The sequence below is a fragment of the Marmota marmota genome, unplaced genomic scaffold, assembly GCF_001458135.2.
Source record: "Marmota marmota marmota unplaced genomic scaffold, marMar, whole genome shotgun sequence".
Classification (NCBI taxonomy): domain Eukaryota; kingdom Metazoa; phylum Chordata; class Mammalia; order Rodentia; family Sciuridae; genus Marmota; species Marmota marmota.
In genome coordinates, this window is record NW_025999968.1 from 4,825,572 (window position 1) to 4,834,128 (window position 8,557).

Below are 8,557 nucleotides of genomic sequence, written 5' to 3' on the forward strand. Positions count from 1 at the left end.
TTCCACTGTATATATATATATATATATATATATATATATATATATATATATATATATATATATGCCACATTTTAAAATCTATTCATCTATTGAAGGGCATCTAGGTTGGCTCCACAGTTTAGCTATTGTGAATTGTGCTGCTATAAACATTGATGTGGCTGTGTCCCTGTAGTATGCTGTTTTTAAGTCCTTTGAGTATAAACCGGGGAGAGGGATAGCTGGGTCAAATGGTGGTTCCATTCCCAATTTTCCAAGAAATCTCCATACTGCTATCCATATTGGCTGTACCAATTTGCAGTCCTAACAGCAGTGTATGAGTGTACCTTTTTTCCGACATCCTCACCAACACTTATTGTTGTTTTTATGCATAAAAACTGTCATTCTGACTGGAGTGAGATCCAATCTTAGAGTGGTTTTGATTTGCATTTCTCTAATTGATGAACATTTTTCATAAATTTGTTGATTGATTGTACATCATCTTCTGAGAAGTGTCTGTTCAGGTCTTTGGCCCATTTATTGATTGGGTTGTTTGTTTTTTTGGTGATTAGCTTTTTGAGTTCTTTATATGCCCTAGAGATTAGTGCCCTCTCTGATGTGTGAGGGGTAGATTTGTTCCCAAAATATAGGCTCTCTATTCACCTCACAGATTGTTTCTTTTGCTGTGAAGAAACTTTTTAGTTTGAGTCCATCCCATTTATTCATTCTTGATTTTAATTCTTGCACCACAGGAGTCTTATTAAGGAAGTTGGGGCCTAATCCCACATGATGGAGATTAGGGCCTACTTTTTCTTCTGTTAGACACAGTGTCTCTGGTTTTATTCCTAACTCCTTGATCTATTTTGAGTTGAGTTTTGTGTAAAGACATATTTTTAAACCTCATATTTCACCAGTACTTACTTGAAGATAGGTAACCACAATGCTCTCTGCACCTAAGTTTTCACAGTCACATGTGTAAGTGATACAACTTTCAGCAATTTTCTGCTATTATTTTTACTACCTACTATTAGTTAGTAGTATATTAGAAATATATTTTAATATATTAGAAATATATTCATAATTTTAATCTCTTTTGCCCCATAAATCAAAGTAAACTATACTTTGGGATTATTATAGAAATGAAGTTACCATACTAAGAATCCAGTTAGCAATGCGTGAGCATGTGCCCACACACCAATACTTATATGTGTTTCAAGAAGTATCATGGTGTAAAATTTAGTAATTGGTGACTTGATATCTTCTAGACTACTAATTCAGTTGGTTATGAGTATTTTGGCTTTTATATTTAAATTTTTTTCAGTATATTCAATTATGTACATATTATTTTTACTGAATAATTTATATACATATGTCTTTTTATAACAGAGAGAGAGAAAGAAGGAGAGAGAGAAGGAGACAAGGAGAGCAAGAGCATAGTGTTTCAAAGAATGATTTTAATATAGGATTTTTTAAAAAAATGTATATTTTTTTCTGAGTTTTCATTAAAAGAACCAAGTACAAATAAAGGGCTATAACTTGCTTTTTTGCTTTTAAACAATTTATCAGCTCAAAAAACTAAAGAATGACAAATATGACTATTTTATTTTACTCCTTTTACTAGAAGTTATGGGATTGAAATATAATAATATCCTGTGTAATTTTTCATCTTCACAAGTATCAGGATTTTTAACATGAATATCTAAATATTAACTTAAATGTCATATGGAAATCGTACCATGCATGATTATATCCTGTGTTAAATTTCTGTTTTCACATTTCACTGATAAAACCATCAACCTAATGAAGGAGGGCAAAGTGACCTCTTCTGTTGTGCTTTTGTTTTGCTTGATTGTCCAGGATAAAAGGACCCACATAATATAATGTCAGTGAAATGGACTCAATTTGACCATCTGTTCATGAAACCACATGATGTGCTGGTCACACCTACCAACAGAAATTTTGTCCAACTAATGTTAGAATCACTTCTTTTTATAATATATTTGGTATTTTTAGTTAGGTATTTCAAACATATTGCTCTACAAGTAAGATAAATAGAGGTAAGTATTCATCAACATTCTGTAAACACAATATATGCCAATCCCAAGGTGAAACATCGTCAGTATAGATTTCCAGTGATATTTAAAATTGGAAATGGATTGTGTTGAATCTTCTCTTAGCTGGCTCTAGGTTTTATTGTTTTTGTGTCTTGCCTGCTTCCAAGCATCCAGTCTGTACTGGCAAAGCTGCTTGATGATAGAGACCACCAACGTTGCTGCCCTGACTGCTTACAGTACCTGCCATGAATAATAGCTCTGTCAGCTAGTTAATCATTGCTTTGTAACTGTCTCTGTTCCATCTCAGCTGATCACTGCCCAAAGGAATTTAAGTTCCATTGTAAAACAAGGCTTATATTATATTTCTATACCTTCCTTTGTATGCAAAATAGTCCATTCTTCTTCTTTTTATATAACAGTAAATAAGACATGCCCCACTTTTTTGACTGTTCTTAAGTTACTATTAAACAATGTGCTTTTCTCCCCTTGTTTTTTTCTGTACTTTATCCTTTCACCAATTTACTTCTACACATAGATCAGTTAACTATTTCTCCTTAGATTTTATAATGAATACTAATTACTTTACAATCTGTAGCCTTACAAGTTTTTAGTTTAAATTCCATTGAGGGGGTAGTATTTAAGAGAAAGTTGTCCTTCCCCCAAAATGTCTATAAAAAGAGGAGAGAGACTGAAACCCAAAATGATCTCAAAAAGGCGTTTGCTTGGTCTTATACTGTTTGGTCTTAGAAAAGATGACAATTGAGTCAACCTTACATAGAATTTTTAATTGCAGCAAGTTGAGTTGTGATATTTTAAACCTGATGCTTGAATTAACACACATAACAATCCGCTGATGCTCTTTAAAGTAACTAAATCTTAGGGAAATTAAACAGTTTTAGTTTTTCCAATAGAAAAAAACTAAAAATAAATGTATTGTACTGAACTTAAATACTCAGTTGTGATTCTTGTATGTTCTTTCTAAATTACCTTTTATCATTTATAAAGTGAATTCTCACTTTAAAGCTTATATTTTATTCCACAAGATCAAGGAATCCAGATCTTCCTGACATGAAAATATCAATGTGACTTCTAAAGTTCCCTAATGTGTAACTTAAGTACCAGTAGAATGATTAGTCTTTGAAAGCATGAGTAATTTGCCTTGTTGTTACATTTGAAAACCTGTGTTTACTAATTGAATAAAATGTAATAATGAAACACAAAAATAGCACAATCAAAGATATCAATAAAGTTTAATATATAAAGAATTTGTGTTTTTTTTTTTTTTTGCTAAAATGCTGCATTCATTCTTCTTTCATATCTACCATTCCTCCAAATATCAAGGTCCTCTTCTTGTATCCTTTATTGATGACAAGATGGTTTTTATTCCCCTAATGAAGTGGGAAGTAAATTAACATGCTTTTTGGGAGAAAGAGGGGATTAGATTACTTATTGTAGTAGTTCTCAACATATCTTTGTAATACTAACTCCTACCCACAACTAATTAGTGACTTTCAGAATTAGAGAAGATCTTAGTTGTGTGGTAGCTCTATATTTACTAGTGATCAAGGAAGTGTTACTAATACACTTGTCAGTATTAAAAAAGAATTAAGTAAATAAAGGGCCAGATGGTTGAGCCTAGGACCTATCAAACGCCCAGTACGTGTGGGCTGGCCCAACGGAATGACAGAAACGTTTACCGGGCTAAGTGAAACCAGAGTTAAGCTTTTACTTAGAAAAAAAAAGAATGTTTTCAAATGTAATTTGTAATGGTATTTTGATTTACATGTGGGGAAGTCGCATTTATACTAGCATTATTTGAGAGCCATACCCTTATGCATCAGAATCCAAGTGTGTTAACATGTATCAAAAAAGACTATTCAAAAAAAAAAAAAAAAGACTATTCATCTGACATGGTGGCATGCAAAATAAAGGAATTTACCAAAGAAGCATTTTTGATGGCTCTGAGAAGAATACTGTCTTTTTCTCTTTCAAAAAAATAATTTTAAAAATCTATGTTTATAGTATTACAAAATACTTATTATACTTTATTGCATTGAGTATTTGTCTCCTCCAATAGACTGCATAACTCATGATATAAGGTACCAGGTTTTATTTATATATATATTTTTTAAATATATATTTTATTATACATAATATATATATATATATATATATATCCATCCTGTTTTCCTATCCTGGTTTTCCTCCATATTTTTCATTTATTTTATTTTATAGCTACTTACTTTGGGAAACTTAAAACATTTGGGTTTCTATGATAGATACATGGATTAATGAGTTGTTGGATAAGTAAACTGATTAGGGTATATATATTTGTGGAAGTTTTTTTTACCACAGGCATACAAATAATGCTTGACAAGAATGGTTAACTTTAGGCCTTCTGCCTTTCTTCCCTCCATCACTTCTTTCTATTTTCCAGCAAATATTTGTTGAATGTCAACTCTGTGCCAGGAACTTTGCAGGTGTTAGATGTAACTATTGAACATGAGATATAGTCCTTATTCTCATAGGACTGATAATCTGATAGGGAAATATAGTAAACACATAAATAAATATTACAAATATAGTACATAATTAAATGATTTACTTTGCTGCCTTTTTCATTCTGTCAAAGGTAAAGAAATTTGGGGCACAGTGGAAGAATTATCTTCAATGGCTTGCCTTCTTAATGGTGGATTATTTCTAGATGAAAAAATTGTAAAGAGGCCAAATTGTTTCAGAATATGTTCAAGTGACTTCTGAATGAGAATAGATGAAATAACATTTGCTTCTAAGATGAGTTTAAAGAAGCGTTTCAAACCTGTAGAGTTTATATATGTCTTTTGTATCAAAGCTCAGACTGAAATATCATAAGAATATCTAGTATTTTTTAAGTTACAGAAAATTATTTCTCTTCAAGATTTCTAATTAATCGATTTTTTCTGTGAATTGGATTGTAGTAATGCTGAATGAAAAGCAGTTGATAGCAGTGTATATATATTTTTTCTCATTGGACATGTGTGTGGAATATTTTTGTCTTCTGATCAGATTGTTCATTATACTTCCTTTTGGATGTGCATACTGTTTGGCCTTCCAACCTGTATGCTCATTCAAAGGCATTCCAAGTCATTATGCTGGACTTCAGCCTTGTTCAGTAAAAGGCCATTTCCTCCATCAGCTGTCCACTTGGACATACATTCTTTTTACTCTCAAAAATATTTTATATGTGTTCAGTCTATGGTAGATGGATTTTTCAAATTACTCACAGATAATCACTTTTTTAAAGTTATAATTTGAGCTATGACCTCTCAAACTGTGAATTATAAGGTTTGACCCTTTGGTTCACATTTTGACACAACAGCTATTAATTATAGTTTTTAAAGGACATTTTATTTCAGTTAGAGTTCGTGTTATGAAAACAGTTTAAGTATTTTTCCTTTAACTTTCAGGAATAAATGCTGAAATGTAAATGCATAAATATAGACGCATATTTATCTATATGTAATATGTAAATTAAAATTTAATGATATCTGGAATGCACATGCATATTATATTGAAAGGTATTTATGCACATTTATAGCACACATTATATCTATTAGACATACCTATGGAATTTTTTTATTATAAAGTCTGAGTTAACACTTAGATCATAGATCATACTTATTTTATATAACTGATATATGATTAAATATTAATTATCAGGAGGAAAATTTCTTTATTAGTGTTTGAATCCAGGCTTTTCCCTTTTCTTTCCTTTAAACAAGAAACCAAAGTAGGTGTCTAAGAATGGCTAGAGTCTGTCAGTAATATGAAAGTCCTGTAGACAGATCATTGAATTTGAATGGCGTGGGAGAATGTAAACTATTCAGGTGATTTTTGCAAATGTGCATCTAGAGGTACCTGGAGAAAATCCATTGGAAAAAGGTCAGTTTGGGTAAGATCAGAAAGACATCCAGATGTGTGGACACTTTGCTGATTCATCAGTATTTGAAATTGAGGAATTTAATGTGTTTTTTTATTGGATAAAAGAAGATATTACTATAGCTGAAAATAACTCAGGACATAGTTTTCTGTTGCTGCTTAATACAAATCTAATAATATTTAGATTTTCCATTTACTTGTAAAGCAAGTTTCTTCATTTTGTGCTCAATTGTATTCTTAGTTACTAAATTCCTAAAATTTAAGTCTAAAATACTATGGAGAGATGAAGACTTAAAAATGTCTGAGTAATTTTCTTAAAGGTACATAATCACCCCCTTTGTATTTCAAGTATTTCTGAAACATTAGATTGGTTTTGTTAAAATTATTCTCTAGTCTAATGTGTTATTCTCTACCATGATGTGTTTACTAGCAAAAAGTTATTTAGGCTACAGAATTAAAAACAAAGAACCATAGGAAAGCAACTCTTCTTTTCTAGAATAGATAGTATTGCTCCTGAAGTTTTCCCTATGAAAAATATTTCCCTGTATATTTGAGTATACTATTTTAAGAATTTTTTTAAAAAAATTAACATCATATAAATATCTTCATTTTACTTTCAGGATCATGCTATTATATTAATTAACTCTGGAGTTTCAAATGGTTTGTGTCATTAGCAGACTAGCATGACTTGGAGTGCCTGGTTATATAGGAAATTTTGTTTATTTGACGTGTATATTTTGTACTATCCACATGGAAATAACATTAAATTTAAAGTTTAAACTGAGTTTCAGTCATGGCTCAACTTCTTAAAGTGAGTTAGAGAGAGTTACTTTCCTTCTTTGAACCTAAGTCTAGAAATACACCTATAAAGGAAAATGTAACAATACTGTTTTCTCATGGGATATTAATAATAAGATCCTTGTTGAGAGCCACAGCCAAAGGGGCCCCAGCAAACTTCCAGCTGCCAGCAAACTTCCAGCTGCCGGCTGATGATTGGCTCACAGCGGCCCCAGCAACATCTAGCTGATTGGCTCCTCGGCCCCAGCAACATCTAGCTGATTGGCTCCTCTGCGGTGATGCTCATTGGACTGTTTCCCTGCCCTTTCAGACCACGGAGCTGCTCATTGGGGGACTTTTTTTGGCTCCGCCCACGTGACCCAGCCAATCGGCCTCAAGAGCAGGAGGATTGTGGGAGGTGGAGAGAGGCTTGTGTGGGAGAGAGAGGCTTGTGGAAAGCCGGTGGTGGCAGTTGAGGCTCTGAGGATTTTTCCTGAGAGGCTGTTTTGTTTGGCGTGTGTGGTTCTAAAAATAAAGTTAGTTTCTTTTGACAAGTGGCTCCTGATTGTGCCCAGCCAGACTGCGGCATTTGGTGGCCCGTACGGGGAATCGACTGAGGGTAAGTGAACTGCTCGCCTCTGAGGGCAGGGCAAGAGGATGGGTAGCCATTTTAAGATTCTTCTTTTGTTATTTTGTTTCACTTTTGTTTTAAGTTGCCTGTCCCTGGAGATGTGTAAGATGGAAGAAAAACCGCTCACATCTGAGGAACAGATAGGGAGAAAGGACGGATGGACATTTCAGGAGGCTATTATAATGATTTTGTGTTGTTCCAATTTTGTTTCACTCTGTTTCAGTTTTGTTAGGCGTTATCTTGTTGGGTTGTATTATAGTAGAAATACGGGATCAGAAATTAGTAAAAAACAAACTGAAAGAGTGTTAAGTAAATTGTTAGAGGAAGGAGGCATCTCAGTAAAATCAAGAACAATCAGGGCATACGTTGATACAATACAAAAATGTAGCCCATGGCTTTTTAAGGAGGAGTTGTTAAATATATCACAATGGAACCATCATGGTGAAGATTTAAAAAGAATAGAAAAGAAAAGCCCAGGGACTCTGCCAGTTGGCACATTGCCATTGTGGACGTTCATATCTTGTTTGCTTAGTCCAAAGCCTTCAGTTCAGACAATGGTAGAGGAAGAAGAAGACATAATGATTCAAGTAAAAGAGAAGGTCTCTCAAGTTAGTCAGACAGAGGAAAAGATTCAAGTAAAAGAGAAGGCCTCTCAAGCTAGTCAGACAGAGAAAGAAAGTGTAAAACAGAAAAAGCCATCAGGGGGAAAGTTACAACAGGAGACTGCTACTAACACCTTTCTATCACCAGAGGACGTAAGTGTCCAACTAACAAGGCCACCTCCATATGCTGGGAGGTCCCCAACCCCCGCAGTTGATAGTTGGGATCCTGAGACAAGATCTCAAATATTAACATGCCCTGTATTTGAGGCAGGAGGGCAGCGATTTTACCAAGTTTTAAATTTCAAAACAGTGAAGCAGCTAAAAGAGGCTGTAACAACCTATGGTCCTCAAGCACCCTTCACTGTAAGCATGGTCGAATCCATTAACAACTTGAACATGACGCCAGCAGATTGGGCTAATATGTGTAAAGCTGTGCTAAATGGAGGACAATACCTGTTATGGAAGGTTGCCAATGAGGAATTTTGCAAGGAGACGGCTAGGCGAAATGCAGCAGCTGGTTATCCTCAGAGAAATCTAGATATGTTGTTAGGAAAGGGACCTTATGAGGATCAGCAGCAACAAATTGCATATGATCCTGG

General features: G+C 33.8%; 1 protein-coding gene across 16 annotated transcripts in view; it reads left to right on the plus strand.

Annotated features, from left to right (window-relative positions):
• Positions 1-8,557, plus strand: part of Zbtb20 (zinc finger and BTB domain containing 20) — an 809,739-nt gene that overhangs the window by 162,785 nt on the left and 638,397 nt on the right. The window lies entirely within an intron of this gene.